Here is a 19,386-nt window from a genome sequence, read left to right on the forward strand (position 1 = left end):
ATAGCTTAGTACTCCTTCCTCCAGTCTCTTTTTCTGTCTTGCAGATTTTGTAGCTAATGATCTGAAGAACTAACGTGTTATAAGAGGTACACACAAGAACCGAGGGTTTTCCGGAATGCTCGTTGCTACTCTGAATTTAATTTCATTATGGTCTCTATGAATTTTAGTGTTGTGAGCTCTCAATGAACTGATAAGGGAAATGTCAGGCTTCTGAGATTCATTTTCCAGAGTTTGTTCAAGAACTATTACACTAATGAAATCCATTGCAAGAGATCCCATCTACTCCATTTCTCATTAGGTTTGTGAGTTATGTTCCAGTCTTAGGGAGACTTCAGAATGCTGGATCTGCATCCTTATAAGTAAAGCAATGGTGCAAAATAATCATTATCATCACCATTTTCATTAACATTTGTTGGAATAAAAAGTCGCTATTCCAACAATGTTTAAAGATCCTATTCCTTTTCTCAAAGCATTTGTGAGTAGAAATCTTGACTAAGATTTCACAAATACCTGTTTGCATATTCACATAAATGTCATCTGCAGTGCTACTTTTCCTCCTTGTTATGAAATATTTAATGAACTACTCAAAAAGCCAGACATTACAGTAACTTGAATTAAGTGGCCAGTCACGTATCACAGACGATAAATGGCCAAAGACACAGACATAATCATTCAAGAATAAAAAGAACGCCCATAAGCTGAAATGTGTTTCTATGAAATATTCATAGGATTGCGGTGACTTATTGCCATGTCTGCTTCAGAATAACCTGCAATGGGAAAAGAGCATAATCTGATAAACTTTTCATGCAAAACAGTTCATTTGTTATTCCTGGAGTAACAGCTTTGTAGACCCACATCTGTTTAAGTCCACCGCCTGTAAGGGGTGGGGAAATGTTTTCTTTAATACAAGGATGTTCAGGGGATAACTAGTGAAAGCAATGTGAATATGCTAATGGAAGAGGCAGTCACTTTAGGTGCCCAGATATAGGTGCCTAGTGCCATTTTGGACAGTTTAGGTTGACCAAGACATCTGCACAAGGCCGGTAGATACAGCATGGGACCTACTTTTTAGTAGGGCCTGTAGCGATAGGACAAGGGGTAATAATTATAAACTGAGAGAGAGTAGTTTTAGATTAGATATTAGGAAGAAATTCTTTACTGTGAGGGTGGTGAGGCACTCAGATTGCCCAGAGAAGCTGTGGATGCCCCATCCCTGGAAGTGTTCAAGGCCAGGCTGGATGGGGCTTTGAGCAACCTGGTCTAGTGGGAAGCGTCCCTGCCCATGGCAGGGGAGGTAGAACTGCATGTTCTTTAAAGTCCCTTCCAACCCAAACCATTCTATGATTCTATAAGACACTCTCAACTGGTGTAATGGTAGCTAGAGGCCTGGCTTGAACTTGAGTTTCAACATAGTACCAGACACTTACATTGCCTGAATCACTTCCATTGTGACTGTTCAGAGAATAAATTGGCTTTTAAAGACATAGGCAGAAGATGAGCTCACAATTGGGAGCTAGGACAGCTGACCCACTTTTTGCAGTCTAATAGACAAAGCTGTCTCCAACCTCAAGCAAACACTGAAATGTTTCTACCTCATACATCATCACCTTACCTTCTGCACGGGAGTTATAGTTCCCTTTGTATATGCAACCTCTTTGAATGAGAAAATATCAGAAGGCTCCTTCCTGGAAACTGTCCCCGTCCAGCAGAGCTGCTGATGTGCCTGATCATGAACATCAACACACTGGACTGCAGCACTGCAAGCCTTGCTCAGCTGAAGTCAACTAGATCCACCATTAAGCCACCCAGATTTTTTGAATGTCAGCTTTGTAAAATTTATGAGTTAGGGATGAGTGACACACAAGCCCTAGGGATGAGGCAGTCTACCTGTGGTGCAATCACAACTCAGCAGAGCTTGCAGGCTGACCAGCCAGTATGTAAAACTGGATGAGCACCAATGATTCTAATCTTGTAAAAGGTAATAAGTGACATCCATGAAGCATGCTGCTGATCATCCTGGGAAAGAGCACTGTTTCAGCCAAAAAATCAGCAAAGTCATTTGGGACTAAAGGCAGCATGTAACTCTCTGCACATCAGCTCAGCATATTCTAAATGCGGGCAGCAGAGACAGCTAAACAAGGGATTTTGAAAGTGCTACATGCCTCAAACCTCTCTTACAAATTCATGTAATTCACTAAAGAAATTATACATATTCATATCATTCTACCTCAGATTATGAATTTGTTTGGAGGGGATAGACACTCAGGTGCCTCCAAAGAGCAAGATTTCATTAAACTGTCTCTCATTTGGAAAATCCAAGCAGTGACCCCACTCTTTGGAGTACATGACAGCTAGTAATAGCTGCATCATGATCAGTACCTACTCCCTGGTGTAAATTTTTCACATGCTGATGTCAAACACATGCAAGAGTGAAAAAAGAAATTAAAAAATCTGCTGCTGAGCAACACTGCCACTGAAGTGACTTGTGTCTATGAGGTGGTGAGGGCACTTGGTGTTCTGAAAGTGCAGCTGTGATCCCACTGTTTTGCTCCTCAAGTCCAAGGGCTGGGTAATTGCTGGTGTTGCCAGGGAAGGTTAAAGCTTTGTTTCTGTTGTTGTAGGTAAAATGAGGTGAAATGAGCACATGTACTTTTAAACAGGCAAGTAAACGTGACTATTCTATAGAAAGAGATAGTGTAAAAACTTTAAGAATGCCAATTCAAACTAGCCAGTAGTTTCATAACGGTTTTAAGAGAACAAAAAGAGTTATCAGTCCCACAGCCAGGGCACTCACCTCTGCGCTTTCTGCTGCTAGCAATTGGATCCCACTGACCACAGAAGTGAGCAGCATGTGGCAATCTGTGCTAGTGTGACAGCAAAGCAAGAGTGTAGCTCTCTTCTAGCTCCCCATGGAGTGGTGAAAACTTTTGCTTGGTTTTGGAGTGGTCTGCTTAGTTTGGAATGCAGGACAGCTAGACAGGCAAACACCATATTTATTTAGCCATTCCTTTATTTAATAACATGGTACAGGCAAGTTGTTGAGGGATTTGAGAAACAAGGAATTTTCCATTTTAACAGGATTGTACAGAGATTCATATATGGACTTTAAGTAGATGTTCCTCTTAAATACAGAAAAAGGCTTGCACTAATCTAATACCATGACTAAATACAAACCTCCACAGTCACTTCTTGTCCTAGTAGGAAAGATTCATCACTCTTAGTACCTGATTCACTCGGCAACTGAATTGATGGTGCTCTGCTATTTCTGGTGTTCTGTAACCTGCCCATTTAAGATGACAACACCATCAAGCACCTAACTGTTGAGGTGGAGAGGTGTCTGGCAGGAAATAGGAGAACACAGGCCCAATCCCATGAGAAGCACTACACAGGTCCTAAGAGACCAGTTCCCTTCTGTACTGAGCAATGTCCAGCCCAGAGGTGGTTTTGGAAGTGGTGGGAGTGATGGTGGCCGTTGTCACTGGCAGGGTGTGAGAGGGGGAATTACTTGAATGCAGGGGTATGTGATGCATGTAATCACTCTTCTTCCATATGGGATGGATATGAGACTTGCTAACCATGTCTTGACATTACAAGTCCTCCACCTTCGGTGCCTGGCACCCCTGTCATTGAGAATGAACCCCATATTCAATTACGTTCCTGCCTCTTGGTTGTCTGACTCAGTTTCCCCAGCCCTGTTGTGCCTTGACCTACCCTTTCGCATCTGCTGCTCTCCATGAAGAGGGGCTCCTATCACCATGTCTTCTTTCATCCTCCCATCCTTGCTGGCAGGAATTCCTCTAACGAAGGACTGTGTCCTGCTTCTATGAGAATTACTGTTGGTAAGAGACATTACTAAAAATGTGCAACCTATCTGTGTATTCACCGGACTGTTGCAACCCTAACTGTGGCTACATACATTTGGACCTTTGCTTTGGCCTGATGCAGCTGCTCTTACCTTCTTATTTATATATCATTATGTATAATTTATCAGTTCAGGTTTGGTTTTATTTTAAATAATATTATGCCCCATATATTCCTTCTGCCTCTTCCTGTAAACTATGCATGTGTAAAGGCTGATTCCGGTCTTTAGGGGAGGGGATGGATTAAGGCTGCAGATCTGCTCTCACCAAACCTTAAGCACCTGATTTTGTAAAATAAAACACCACTTACATGTTACCGCTAAAAGTACCAGGGTGATGTATCAGCTGGGTTTCAGTACCACAGGGCTTACTACTACTGTTCGAGAAACAAAAATAACATCAGCAAGTGGTAACTTGAAATGGCATCTGTTCTTTAATAAAATAACAAAGCAAAGTCTTCACAGAGGATTTCCTTTTTTCTACATGTAATTGTTTGTAACAAAATATAAGAGTTGTTAACTCTTCAGGCTGGTGATAACAAAAAAAGGTGTGGTTCACCTTGGCTTTCATACCCTCCATCTCTCTTTCCAAACTTCTTCTTTCTTTTATTCATGAGCTCTTCAGGGACAGGATTTTTAACAGTTCTTTCTGCCAACTTGTGATTAGCAGAATATTTGCTTTCCATTGTTTTTTTAGCCCTGTGTTTTGGCTCCCAAGTATCCATCTGTACCTCTCAGGAAAATATGTGGTAGCTTGCAGCTAGAATGTATTTTAAGATGCCTAATTTGAGAAGATGACCATGTCACTGGTTAGCTCAGATGCTGAAGTTTAACCTGCTGACATCTGAAATTCACTGAGGTGATCAGTCCTTTGGAGAGGACTTTTCTTTCAGGAGTATTTATCCTGCAGATCATCCTCACTTTCTGAATCCCTCCTGCATCTCTAATGAGCTATGATGCCCTGCATTCACGTATGGTTTTGGGCGTGCATATCCTATTTATGAAGTCATTTTAGAGGTAGGGAATACAGTTTTGTGATTTACACCTCCATAGCAAATGTATGAGGTCTGGACATAGAAAATAATCATTCCTGCTTCACTTGATGGTTGAGCCAAGACAGCAATCCAGCCTGTTGCTCTTTGTACCTACTTTTCATATGATGTAAGCTTTGTCCCATGTAGCATAGCCTAACTTCTGTCACCTTCGTTTAATGACACATGGCTATGAAAGTAAGGAGGCGTTATACCCCCTTCCAAGACTGCAGCTTTCCACTGACTGCAGCTGAGAGCTGTGCCCATTCTGAAAAACAATGTGAAACATCAAACCTAATGCTAGGAAATCCTTGCTTTTCATCCCAGCCTTCCTTTTGACAGATTACTTTCGTTTTCAGAAATTTGTTAGTTGTTCTCATGCAAGCACAAACATTGTAGTTCCCAAAATTGAGTGGGAGTGAGTTACGGCTGATTCCTCTGCTCACTGATCCCTGCTGCTTGGCTCCTGGGGAAGTGCTGGTTCTTCTCAGGTGCCCAAAATGGCCATAAAGCAAATACTCTCTTTGCCTCCTCTTCTGAGGGCTGGGCTGTGACTGAGAAGGGAAATTGGCTGTCCCACTTTTCTAGGTGATCCTGATCCAGGCCAGTTGGAAGGCAAGCACGCCCACTGCCAATCTTTGCGTAGCACTGCTTTGAAGTGGGAATATTTGGCCCCTGTGAACTTGCACACAACTTAGTAGAACCATGTCCTCCTCAGTGGCAGCCCTGGGTATTTGCAGAAGTTGAAGAGAATAGTGAATTGGGAGGGCTAGGCCAGCTAATGCCCATTTTGTTATTAAAGCTGGCTCCTCTTGTTGGATTCTGCCTGCCCCAGGACATATGTTCCTAGGAGCTCAATTTTTAACTAACACAGCAAAATAAATGAAAACAAGACAAAGAATAAGGCTCAGCTCTGCTGAGAGCACAGGACCTCCAGGCTGTAACATGAATTCAGCACCTGTGTTTACCAGAGAATTTATACATATGGGTGGGGAGTCTCCAGAGTGACAGCAACTCAGGCACTCATTTTTGTTCATTTTTCTTTTTTCCTTTCTTCTCCCCCCACCTTTAATTTTATTCTTTTTTTTTTCTTGTAGCCAAAGACATATAACATTTGTCCATTTCTTTTGGGCAAGGAATTTAGCTCCTTGCATTCATCTCACAGAAGGGCAGAGTGTCTCTCACACAGCATAATTTTCCTCCTCTCTCAAAGCACTGCTGTCTGTGAGCATGCCCCAGCTCTCCTCTCCTGTGCTTTTCACTGACAGAAAAATCATCTCTGGCTGAAGCTGCTCTGTCTCCCCGCAGCTATGGCCCCCTGTGAACCACAGCTGCCTTCTCCCTGCTCCCTCACTTACAGATGGCACATCCCATCTCACTTATGTTATTAAAATGGTTTCTGTGTGGTCACCTTCTGCTTCACGCCTGATACGATACAGAAAATTAAGCTCTTCCTTTTGTGCCATTTGTGTTTAAATTCTGTATTTTAAACCTGTCCTCTCTCCTCGATCCTTTTCCACAGACAGCACCACTGCAGCGGCAAGTCGTAGTGGCTGCATTAGATGTTCAAAAAAAAGAAATCACAGGCACATCGACTCATATGATGTTATGATGAGTGAGGTGGATAATAACAAACACGCAATACTTCAGGCACCCACTGGGTCTCTTTCATTTTCTTCACAGAAAACCTAAACAGCCTGCTGTGTGGAGTATGAAAAAGGACGTATCAAAAGAACATCTGCGCATTAGCGTAGTGATTAGCTTATAGAGAAGCACCCAGTGGTGAAAGAGCTTTAATCTTCTTTTCCATGTGTAAAAATTATGTGTCACATGAAGGGATGCTTACACTGAAGTCAGACCTAGCAGTTGTTGTGACTTCTCGAACGTTTCATCAAAACCAGTTCCTTGCAGGTAAGTTTGGCAAAAGGTGTTTGGGTTGTTTAAGGTAAAGTGCTGGACTTCTTAGGAAGTGTAATTGCAATTACTGTGCTTCATGGGCAAGAATGCTGCCAGGAATGGGTAATTCTGGTTATGGGATACATACAATACTGTAAATATGCAAACCAATACTTTGGGAATTGCTTCTTTCACTTGAGCTTGATTTAAATGTGTGAATTGTTTGCAGCTTTCTAGTATTCCCAGTCTTCACCATTAGCTTTCTTTATTATTGGTCTGAAAGTAGCTGCTGCCATATGGAGAGCTGGACCAGCCAAGAGTTATGTTCGCCAGCAATGTACCATTCAAAGTGTTTAGAAGTTGCCAGTCCCCATGGTCCCAGATGAAAGCTAACCTCTGTAAGCAGCACTGTTAGGTTTTCTTGCTTCTTTTTCCAAATCAGATGATATTGGTCTCTCTCTTGGGAAGAGCATCAGATGAGATGGCCTGAGGGGTTACTCCTGATGGCAATTCCTGTACTACACTAAATGAGGCTGGTGTCCCTGGCTACATTCCTGTTTAAAGGGCAGAATAATCCTCTGTACTTCTTCACTGTGTGTGGTGCAGATCTGATGGGTCTCACCCGAGTACTGGAGCAGGGATGGAGGAAAGGAGGAATCTTTTCTCCTTCTTGGAGCAAATGACTGAGCTATTCCATAGAGAAAGCTACTCATTAAAAAGAAATCCAACTCTTTCATAGTGGCTACTGGCTAAATACACAACTGTTTAAAGAAGCAGCAGGCCATCTGTTCGATCTTCCTTGCAGCGTATCCCTCTACCCAGAGCAGACCCCAGAATATGGCTGAGGAGTGAATTGGGACAGGGCGTCTGGAAAGATGAAAGCAATTGGATTGACATTTTTATCCCAGGGCTGTAATAGAAATCTTTAGTAAGTAAAGGCCAGGCATGAAAATCACATTGTAGCTTGAAGATTAAGTCCGATTTTGAGTTGAAATTCAACCCCCTCAGGGGTCTCAAGGCCAAAGTATGCAAAGAGACTCTGTAAGTCCTATTTTCAGGGGTTAGTGGCACATAGGGTCCCTCTGCTAGTTCCTCTGTATGTGAATGAATTGGATCCAGAGCACAAGCACAAGTTCATGTCAGAGCACTGTGGTAGGTTATGTTGAAAGATAACTTGATTAGTTCCAAAGTCAAAGATTAGCAAAAGAAAATCTGACCAGAGGAGAGACACCAAGTGCTGACACATTGTGAAAATTTGGAGGTGAATGGAATCTGGAGTTTTTAAAAAATCTAAGTGTTATAAAAGTAAAATTGCAAAATACCACTCTTCTACCTGTAAACCTCAAGACATGTTCCCATCTTTGAATCTAACTTTCTGTAGACTATATTCCTCTTCTTCTGTTCCTTCTTACGAGACATGGTGATATTTAGCCTAGCAAAGAAGGTGCATGCAGAACTCATCTGAGCTATAAACACCTTATTCTGCTGATGGGAGTATTATAGACAAACTTATGCTACAGATCATTTCTTCAGATAGGTAGTAGATTTAATGTGTGTGTGGTAGTTATGGTCCCAGCCTTTCAGCTGTAGGTTTGGTACTAGGATCAGTAACTCCTGGTAGGATTACCCACCAAAGTGGGCTCAGTTCTCTAGTCGCCACATAATCTGTTCACGGACACAGTCTTCATTACAATGAAACAAGGAATCACAGGCAGCACTCTGAGGCTAGGCAGCCACAGACAATAATGCCCCCTACTGATGTTTGAACAATTCAAGGGGAAAGAGATGTCTCAAATAGCCAGCAAAGGCAACGTGGGCGTTGCAAGCTTCAAGAACCTGTGTAAGGAGCATGGACACGCAGCTTGATGTGCCGGACAATTAACGGACTGGGTAGAGCGCAGAGGGAAGCAAATGCTCAGAAAAATTCAGATTTTGAGAAAAGGTTGGTTCCAAGACCTTGTTTGTTAGGACAAAGGAGCCCCAGTAGCTGAAAGTTAAACTTTTGGCACCCATTTCAGCTGCCACAGAAGCCCGTGGGTTGTCCTGTCCAGGCCAAGGGGCTTGTATGCATGGGCTGCATGGGACCTGCAGAGGCACCATGCAGCACAGCTCACACCATAACACTTGCAGACACATGTCACAGTAGATATTGCAGACACATGTCACGGTAAATATTACAGACCCTGGTCACCTTACTTCCAGGTAAATTGTGCCAAGACAGCAGTGTGACATGACTAAAGTGTAATCATGTATGGGTAGGCAAAAGACTTCCTTTCTAATTAGGGTTCATGTAATACCTGAGTCCCATTAGCAGCCCAGCGGTTATAATATTTTACAGCCAAATGGTGCCACTAATTTCATTGCCTATAAACCACCACTTCTAACAGGTTTGCTGAAATTCAGTATCTGAAACTCAAGTTTCTCTGTTATGATGCATTATTATCTATAGAGTGGGTGTTTCCAGTGCTCCCAAGGAAAACCATTTTACCTTTCATACTGCATACCGTAGCTTAGGAATTACAAACCTGTATTTTGAAAACAAAAAGAAAGCTTAGACATTTGAGCAAAAAGGCTGCTGTTCAGTTTCTTCCTCTTCCCAGAAACAAGGCCAGCTATCCTGTTGCAGCTGCTGAGAGCCATCCTCAACTCAGAAGAGCACTCCCGTAAACTGCCGGTGAGGTAAAGTTGGCTCTGTGGCTCAGTGGAAGTTGCCGTACCTCCATCCACGCCCCTTCAGCAAGCCTTAAATCGGAGCCACATCTGTGTAAAAAGTATGAGTAATGAGTATGTAATTTGCTTGTCCCACATGTGTCCATGCTCTAGGAGGGAGAAACAGCCTTCTTGTTGCCACAGAAAAGCTGCTGGCTCTTCAGTGACTGGGACAAGGGAGGTGGGCCAGTACAGTCCTGTCTGTGGACTGGGAGCCTCAGGGAAAGAGATAGGACCTGGCTCTGGCCCTACACTTAGGCAGTTCTTTCCTCTGTAGACACGACCTGTGTTCCCAGACAGCTTCTTCCTGCCTATAGACTTGCTTATAGAGTCCAGATACTGCCCGCTAAGTTTGCTGTGGCAGCCCTTCAGCATCAGATGAGGGTAGCATTTGGAAAAATAGCAAGACACCTTAAGAAATCTGAAAAGTGAGGTTGGATTTTACTACCACTACCCTAAAAACATGTCTATGTATCAGTGTGCCCTTGGGAATGCATTCGGACAGTGAAATCCAGTTTCCTTATCATGTGCAGTAAACACTGTGATGTTAAAACCCTCAGTGGTTTTCTTATACTTTTATCACTAGGATTTATGTCAGCAAAATAGCATGGAAAGCGTATTCAAGTGATTATTATGCACCCATCATTTCCACTCTGATCAGACCACATGAGGTGTATCTGACACCCGGTATGCAAAGGAAATCTGCTTTTGATGGAAACTAACGTATGGTTAATTTGCTACATTAGCATGTGATAATTAGTATGTAGCGTTTATGATGTATTATAACTACAGCTTAGTATACATGCACACAAATACACACATAATACATCAGTGTGTTAAATGCAGGCATCTCTGGGACTGAAGGTGATAGAAACAAATCTAAGCGGAAGTTTTGGACATGGAATGAGGACTGCATAATGAGTGCCTCAATTTACAGTCCAACAGCATAATACCTATTCCTCCCCACACCCTGTACACTGTGCATATATTAAAATCTCTAATCTGTCTACTTTTATATTGCTGAATATATTAGGACTTTATTGGTTCTTTCTTTTTAAATTGCATAATCCAGGGTCAATTAAATAGCTACAGCTTGAAATTGCACACTGTGGTCATGGCAGAGCAGGATGTCTCATTGCTCTCAGTTTTGTGCATCTGTAACCATGGCGACTTTGTGGCTGCAGCTTTCCCCAGGTCTCATGTAACCTGGAGTCGGTAAAGGCATGCTTCTCTGTCTGGTGCAGATGTCACATAGAGGATCTCTTAGGATACATTTTTAATTACTGTGTTCTCTTAATTACTCCTTTTGATTTCCCCTGTGAATTGCCTTTCTTGAGTTTCAGTGACTCAATGTGAAACCAAGTGATACCTGTGGTATCTTCAGTCAGTGTTCAGGAATATTCATCCCAGACCACTGTGCCTTCTCAAGGGCAACACCTACCTAAAAACCAATGCATCGTGGTGCTTTGTGCTTGTGGCTCCAGACCAAATGTGGTGTTTTACAAGCACAGATTTCCTTCCTTTGGCTGCTGGCCTTGCCAGACCTCACTGGAGAGTGTGGCCATGCTGTCCAAAGTGGCCTCCAAGGGCAGACCTGCTTTGGCTGCAGACAAGTTGCCCACAAGGTGGGCTCCCCTGTAGCATCTCATCGTAGCAGGGTGAAAGGACTGCATGTTGGTGACCCCAGCAGGAGTGCAAAGGTGATGTGTTTTGGGCTGTAGGGAGAAGGGAGGCTTTCATCACCCTTTTGATTGTTTGATCCCCTCTGTGACTGTCACACACTTGTGGAGATAGACTCACATGCCTGCAGGACACCGTGCCAGAGAAAACATGTCTTGGACATGCTTCAGAGGCAGCTGTGGGGTGCCTGGCACATGCATCCCACTCACTGGGGGTTGCAGGCAGCATTCTGTAGGTCTGCAGTGTGTAAATCTTGCCAGCCACTGCCAAAGAGGTGACTTAGCCAGGCAGCGTCCCCTCTAACAGCACTTCTTTTTTTGATTGCTCTACTACAGCACAGTCTGCTGGGACCAAACAGCTCTGGATTTAGCCATTTATTTGATGGATACGTTGCTAAGAGCTGTAATTTATCCCTGTAAAAGCAATCACTTCTCCTGGTGTGTTAAATCCACCCTTGGGCAGACGTCCAGATGGCACAAGCCCTGCACCTCAGGCAGGTGAGATGGACACCACCACCATATGCACATTTTACAGCCACACTGTATGGGACTGAGTTACACCAGCTGGGGGGCTGTGCCAGACTGTGTGTGTGTCTGTGCGTCTTTCTCCCAGTATACCTGGGGGGGCTTGCCCTCAGCTTGGCCTTCATGAAATAGGACATCATCCTGCACCATAGATTCATCAGCATTTAACAGAGCGCCCATGTATTCTTCCATTTGAACTGCACTAAATACAAGCAGTAACAGCACTATTTCTTTTTTTTCATCTGGGCAGTAATATGTCTTCTTTTCATTAATTCATCCTTAGGTTAGCTATCACCGTAAATAGCTGAGCAGCTGAGGTGTATTATTAATCATGGTCAGATGTTTAGCTCATGAAACAGTGCAGTGGAAAGCAATTGGATCACCTCCTCGCCTTTTTGAATGGCCTCGGATGTGATGAGGGGGATTTATGGTTAAAAACTGCACCATGGAAAGAACACATAGTAGTTGTTAATTAGGGACAAGCAATTTAAGACCAGTACTGCTGCATTTCTGACAGAGGGCAGCATTGAGTTATCATACAAAAAAAAAAAAAAAAAAAAAAAAAGGGAAAAGCACTTGGCTCTCTCGTGATTGCGCAGTTCAGAAAAAAGATGACAAGAAAATGGGTTTTGGTCATGACTGAAGCAACAATTATATTGCTGTTTACTACTAGTGATGCTCAAAGTGTTCTAGGTGTAGATGACCCCGAAGCAGGGCTACCATCAGAGTCAGAGAAGGGGAAGTACTTACATACAAGGCACAAGTCAACCGACATTGCTTAGTTGTGCTTTCTGCCAAAACTTGGCAATCTCTTGCTGTTTCACTGTCAGCCTTGCTGAGTTAATATGAGGACTGGTTTGCAAGCGAGTGAGCATCTCCTGCCTGCACTGCTGTGTTTCCCCAGCCTGCTGATGCACTCCTGCAGCCTTCTCTGCCTCTGCTTGGAGCCACAAGAGTAAGCTGCATTTATCCTCGCCGCCAGCCTTGCACTTAGAGCAGATGTGATGGCAGCAAGCGTTTGGATGAGACAAGTGGCACAACCGGCTGGCAGGAGCATCTGTGCACACTGCTGCCCTAGCAGAGCCTCCTCTGATCTTCCCCAAGTTCCCTTGCTAGCCCTCCCCCCCCCAGCAACTCTTTTACCCATCTTTTAACAGCATCCCGACCCCTTGTACCAGCCACTGCCAAGTTTTTCTGTCATGCTTCATGGCTCCTAATATTTTTCTCCTCCTGGTAGTCCAGCTCATTGCTGCTAACCAGCTGCCCACAGCCACCCAACCCTCTTTTGCCATCGCATTCTCAAACCATACATGCATACGGTATCTGTGCCTCCGTCCACTGAATAAGTAGCATTGCCAGAACGGGATGCGCTGTACCACCACTCCTGTCCCTTGTGTCCTTTCAGGAGGCAGTTGTGCACAGCTTTGGTCTGATGAACCCATGCAAAGCCCTCCTGGGAGCTACTCTGCCCCTGTACCTGGTGAACAGAGAACAGATTGCAAAGAACCAAAACCAGAAAGCAATTCTGTTTATGCTTCCCCATCAGAAAGGCCTATTTTCACCATCAGAAATTTCCATGGGAAATGTTTTGCCCATCACAAGAAATGCTCATGATGCTTACAAAATGTTTACTCTGCTGTGAGCCATTTCTTTGCAGTAAAAAGCCTAGCACTCATGTTTTTCAAAAACGGTGTTAACAACTAGCTTGTAACTAAAATTTCCTTTTAAAGCTGGCTGTTATTTTTATATATATATATTTTTTGGCAGGGGGAGGGCAAGGCAGGGGTTTTTTGCTCACAGCTTCATGGAAAATTCTGCTTTCTGGTCTGCTCCTTGACAGGGCCGTGCCGCTCCTCCTTTACCAAGAGCTGGGTACTACCTGGGCAGCCTTGTAAGTGAAACATGTCCCCTAACTCCTAGCTTTTGTTCCTTTATTTTGGGGGACTATGGAAGTGAGGGGCCCACGGGGGAAAAGAGAGAATACCTGGGGAGCCACCAGCTGCTGCTGCAAACACCAGCCTTGTGCTCCAGCTTTGGACTTGACTCCCTGTCTCACTAAAAGACTCAGTTCCTTCCTGTTTTTTAATAAAACTGGAGAGCTGTGAGGGCATCCTTGCAGCTGCAGCGGGAGGGGATGCTGCCAAAAGGCATCCCAGGCAAATGGCTGGGCTCAGATGGAGTGCAAGCAGAAAGTTTTGAAGGGAGGATTTAGCTGGTGCAGTGTTTATGATGGGGTAGATGCTGTCTCTCCGTCCCTGTCTCTGTCCTTTGTTAGAAACATGTCTTTCTTTTCCCTGCCAGCAACCAATCAATTCCTTTAACACCTGAGTAATGCATTTTATAATTAGAAACAGTCCTTGATTTGGGAGTTCACAGGAAAGCCTGTGTCTGTCTTTCTAGTGTTCCTAGCCTGTTGCATCCCTGGGCTGTGGCTGCACATCCATTCATAACAGAAAGGAGGCAGCCGCTATATGAAATTGCTAGAAGACCATGTGCACCATGAATGTGAATGAACATTTAGAAACTTGCCCACGTAAGAGGTATTCTTCAGTAAATGTGGATGTTTCCCCAAAATGGTGGTGGGTGGGGGTGGGGGTGTTACCTGCTGCAATGCCACCTCCCTGTAGGCATTTTCATTATAACCTTGGGAAAGAACTTCTGCACATTCCGTCTTTGCCCCGTCTCATTGATATTCATTCATTCTCTAGTGGGCTTCATGCTGCTGTCTGCACAGGGGAAAAAATTAAAATAACAAGACAAAGAAATAATAGGAGGAGGTGATTCTTTTTAAATCTTTCTTGGGAGTGAAGACAAGGAATTGCTTGCCCTAAGCCTTTATTCAGGGAGCCCTCGGCACAGCAGCTGTCAGAGCAGGTAGCAGGAACAAGGTAGTTGGCTGGAACAATTCAAATACCTTGGAATACATCTATAAATCATGTCACCACTTTTCTCTGCAGGGGTTGAAGAGGAGGAGGAAAGAGGGATCAGAACAGTGAACAGATCAAACAAGTAACCTTCAGAGGAGACATCAGGCCCACACTGATCCTTGGAATGATGTGAGCATCTTTCAGGGTCCCTGTAGGTAGTTTTATGTGTCTAAAATAGGGCTGACTGTACCCAAATATTTATGTGCCTCTTCAATGGCTTTAAAAATATGTAAAGGCCTTCGCTCATGAAGACTGCAAGTTTTCAAAGGAGCACAAGTCCTGTTGACTTGCGAGATGATATGAACACCTATGTCACTTGGCTGCTTTTGGAAAAATACTCCCCGCAGCCAAGCCAAGGCAGGGTTATGGATATTGTCCAGCTGTCCCGGCAGGCAGCATTGTGCAGCCCTTCCAGGGCAAAGGATATTTGGACAATGAAAGGGAAATGAGGATATTCCTGCCTCACCCAGCCCCTCATTGCCTTAGGAAGGATGCAAACGTCTGTACAGCTTTACCTGGAGGTCAGATTGGACATCATCAGGCCAGGGTCCATTCAGCTAAGCTGTCAGGTCTCATACACTGAGGGTGAGGGTTCTGGGGTCACTCATTGCTCCTCTGCCATAGGCTGGGTCCAGGCAGTGGGGTTGTTCCCAGCCCTGGTATGCCTTGTGCCATACAGCTGGACAGCCTGATGTGGGCTCTGCCAACTGTCTGTGGTGCTGGTGGCCAGTCGCCATGGGGAGAGAGGTTGCTGTGCCCCCTTTCTGGCTTCTTGTGCCCATTGACACCCTTCCTTCCCCTGCACATTGCCAGTTACTGCCTTTCTGATATAATTTCTGCCAGACCCCACTCCAAGCCTGGTCATCCCTTGTAGCCCAAGGTGTGTCACTGGGCTGCTATTCCTGTCCCTTTGATCACTGCCCACCCCAAAGGGACCTTGAGCAATTGCATGCTCAGATTAACGTGACATTTTGGCTGTAGCTGCCCATAACTTGTCTACTTTGTTAAGGGATCTTTGGCTGAGTGAAATCCTTGGAGTTCCACTGCTTTCACCTATGGACTGCAGAATTTGTACAGAGAGGTGCATGACAGGTTTTATGGGTCCAGAGATGGGCTTTTAACTGCTATGCTTCATTTGTGCCTTCACCTCCCCGGTCTGCCCCCTTATACATGCATATCTGGCCTGTGGAGTCAAAGGCAGTTGAAGATAATGTTAGCCACACCATCTTCTTATGTGCCTTAACTACCCTAGCTCAACGAGCCAGCTAGGCTTTGGCTGACTTAGGACAGCTTAAATTTCAACCTGCTTACATTTGCTCCCAGAAGGGGAGCAGGCAGGCCACTTTCATCCTTCGGGCGTGATGCAGGAATGGAGACATCAGAGTTACCAATAGCTCAACCAGCCATAAAACTGTGTCAGTGGCACTACCATGTCTATCAGGTGCATGAGGACTGAGCTTTGCTGAGGCCAAAACCAGCAACTCTGTTTATTTTCTGTGCAAATACAGAACATTATGGTATCATAAGTCTTCAGCTTTGAATGCAAAGAAACCTTTAAAGGTGGCAAATGTTTGCGGATTTGTTGCTACATTCTTTAGTGACCTGCAGCATTCCAGTAGTCGTTTTTACTATGTCAAACGCTAGCAAACAGCAATGATCCTATTTCACAGGGTAAACCAACTTTTAAACAGCAGCAAACATGACACCTTATGAGATACTGTGATACATTAAGTATCTTGGAAAATGCAGGAGCTGAGCACGACCCAGGCCTTGCCTGGCCAGGCAAGGCAAAGAACAAGGCGAAGAAGAATGCAGACGAAGAAGGCAGGCGAAGAAGGCAGGTGAAGAAGGCAGGTGAAGAAGGCAGCGAAGAAGGCGAAGGCAAAGCAAAGGGGGATCACAGTGGGCTTTGTTTCTGTGACCTGCTGGAACAGGCGTGCCAGCGTAACTGGGACATACTCAGACACAGTATGGCTTAAGGCAATGGAAATGATGGGAAAGAAGATGGAAGAAGCTTCTGAGGGGAAACATCTGTTCTCTTTACCATTAGCTACAAGTGGTACCTTTTTAATTATTGAGATGCTGAAGCTGGCAGAGGTTGCAAAGTGGATTGACTTGGTAATTATTTAGAAGAGTCCCAACTGCTGGCAAGGATTCCCATGTAGTCATTTTCTACCTGGATAGAGGGAGAAATAAACTCTTCACGTATTTATTATTATTACGGCCTGTCAATTATGAAGATTTATTCTTTCCTGCTGAGCTACCTCGAGACTTGGCTTTATCACTTCACTACTGCTGCCACAACACCATTATATATATATGAAAATGTGAAGGTAAGGCATGCTTTTTGAAGCTATGCAGAATTCATCTTCCTGACTTTTGACAGCTCCCACCATGTACAAGATAATACCATCTAACAAGCCAGCCACGGCATTACAAGGTGCTTTTCCCAGGTTTGGTTCAGCACAGCATCTTAGTGCACACACCATAACATCTTTAAGCAAATTGAAAGTGCAGTGAGACTTAGCCTTAGTGTTTTTCACAGCTTTATGGACTGCTGCATTCAACAGTCTGGTCCATCAGGCTCATGTGCTGCTGAGCACATTTTTCAGTCCATTGAAACTGGGATTTCAGTTGGTGTAAATTCTTTGTCTTGCTGAGTCAGGTCCTGAATTTAAGGCAGGTCAATCAAGTTATTTAGGAAATGTGGGGACACTGGTGTCTTGCCATTCAGTGTAGCTCGTTTAAGCCTGTGCATGGATGCAGTAGAGGCTTAGCACACAGCTATTGTCCAAGAGGAAGTGGCTTATGACGCCGTTTTCCTCAGGATTTGTGGCTATTCCAGAGGGAGGCTCTGGCGTCTGTTGTTGGCAGAGACGGTTTTCTTTTCTCTTCTCTTTTCTTTTCTTTTCTTTTCTTTTCTTTTCTTTTCTTTTCTTTTCTTTTCTTTTCTTTTCTTTTCTTTTCTTTTCTTTCCTTTCCTTTTCCTTTCCTTTCTTTTTCTTTTTCTTTTCTTTTTCTTTTCTTTTATTTTCTCTTTTCTATTTTATTTTATTTTATTTTATTTATTTTTTCTTTTTTCCTTTCCTTTCCTTTCCTTTCCTTTCCTATTCCTTTCCTTTCCTTTTTCCTTTCCTTTCCTTTCCCTTCTCCTCTCCTCTCCTCTCCTCTCCTCTCCTCTCTTTTTCTTCTTCTTTTCAATTCCATTCCATTCCATTCCATTCCCAGCAAACCTCAGATGTCTTTTATATAAAATTTAGATTAATGAGATTCTTATTAAAAGGATCACACTGCCACTCTATTCCCTGTTCATGAGCTTGCAACCCTGGCAATGTCTGAGCATCTTACAAACACTTATGAGCAGGCCACCGCTGTGCAAAACACCATCTCCATTTTATGCGCAGGCTTTGAAAAATCGAAGAAAATGTTGTGCATGGAGTGTTTGATTCCTCTCTCCAATGTTTTGTGACTGTTTCTTATACCTAGTCCATATAAATGTGTTACAGATATACATATATATATATATGACTAAGCTCTGATCATGCATTATATTTCCACATGACTTTTTGCATTCCTTGGACTTGGCAATGTGCAACATGCAGCGACTCACTGTCAGCAAGGGAGCACGCACAAAGCCTGGACAGAGCCCAGGGCCCTGGTGAGGGCCGCTGTAGCTGCACAAGTGGTGGGACACAGCCCACTTCTAATGCCGTCCTACCCGCCAACAGCCACCACTCGACTATATAGGGAACATATGGGAAAGCAGGCATTTCTGGCCCAACAAAACCACCTGTTTTGATTTCTGGTGGTGCATCAAAGTTCAGCCTCAGGTGAGACTCTCACTGATTTTTACAAAAGAGCAGCAGCCTTCTTTGGTTTTGATGAGTGAAAGGTGGATGTATGGGACAGAGTTAAGGAGATAAGGGCACGGGAGACCCCCTTGTTCCTCTCCATTGAGAGGCTGTGCCTCAGGAAAACATTCCTCATTATTTTCCTCCCCAGCTCCCCATATCTGCCCGCACAGCCGCCACCCATGCCTGTTACTGCCCTTGCACTGCACCCCAGGGCACACACTCTCTGACTGGGGGGGGACTCCAAAAGTTGTTTTCACATGCTTTATTTCAAGACCCATCTGAAAGACAGGGCAGTTGAAGCCGCACTGCCCTGTGAGCCAGAACACCAAGGGTGCCAGCAGCGAGCTCTGAACGAGTGGGACCTCTCCACTGCTCCGAATCCAGGGCCAAGATCCTGGGCAGGGGCTTCACCATCAAAATGCTCATCACAGCCTCATCCCGAGCAACTGCTACAATTTGGGGCCATCTGTGGATTTACCACCTCACTGCTCACCTCGTTTTCCAGATCATTAAGGCATGTATTAAACAGCACCGGCCTTCTTAATGAATTTGCAAATCACTCCTACAGCTATCCCAACGAAAATGATCCCAGCTCCTTGTTTTCTGCCTCCATCTCTGTTTCACCATGCTTTCCCTCATGTGATGGGGTGATTTCCCAGTCATGGTTATGCAAGGTGTGTTAGTAATCACGATCCCTTGTGTCCTTTGCAGGATCAGGGTTTGAATTTCCTCACAAGCCTTTGTGGAGGAGCGGGCGCTGCTGCTGCACTTGGCAGCTCCCTGGCCACACTGCAAGGTTGCTCTCTTTGCTGTGTGTGTCAAGGTCGTGCTGTGCAGCTCTTCCAGAGGCATGGGAGAGGCATGTGGAGAAGTTTTCCTATTGTTGCTGGTCTGCTTTGAGGCTTT

Source organism: Falco cherrug, chromosome 4 (genome assembly GCF_023634085.1).
Source record: "Falco cherrug isolate bFalChe1 chromosome 4, bFalChe1.pri, whole genome shotgun sequence".
Lineage (NCBI taxonomy): Eukaryota > Metazoa > Chordata > Aves > Falconiformes > Falconidae > Falco > Falco cherrug.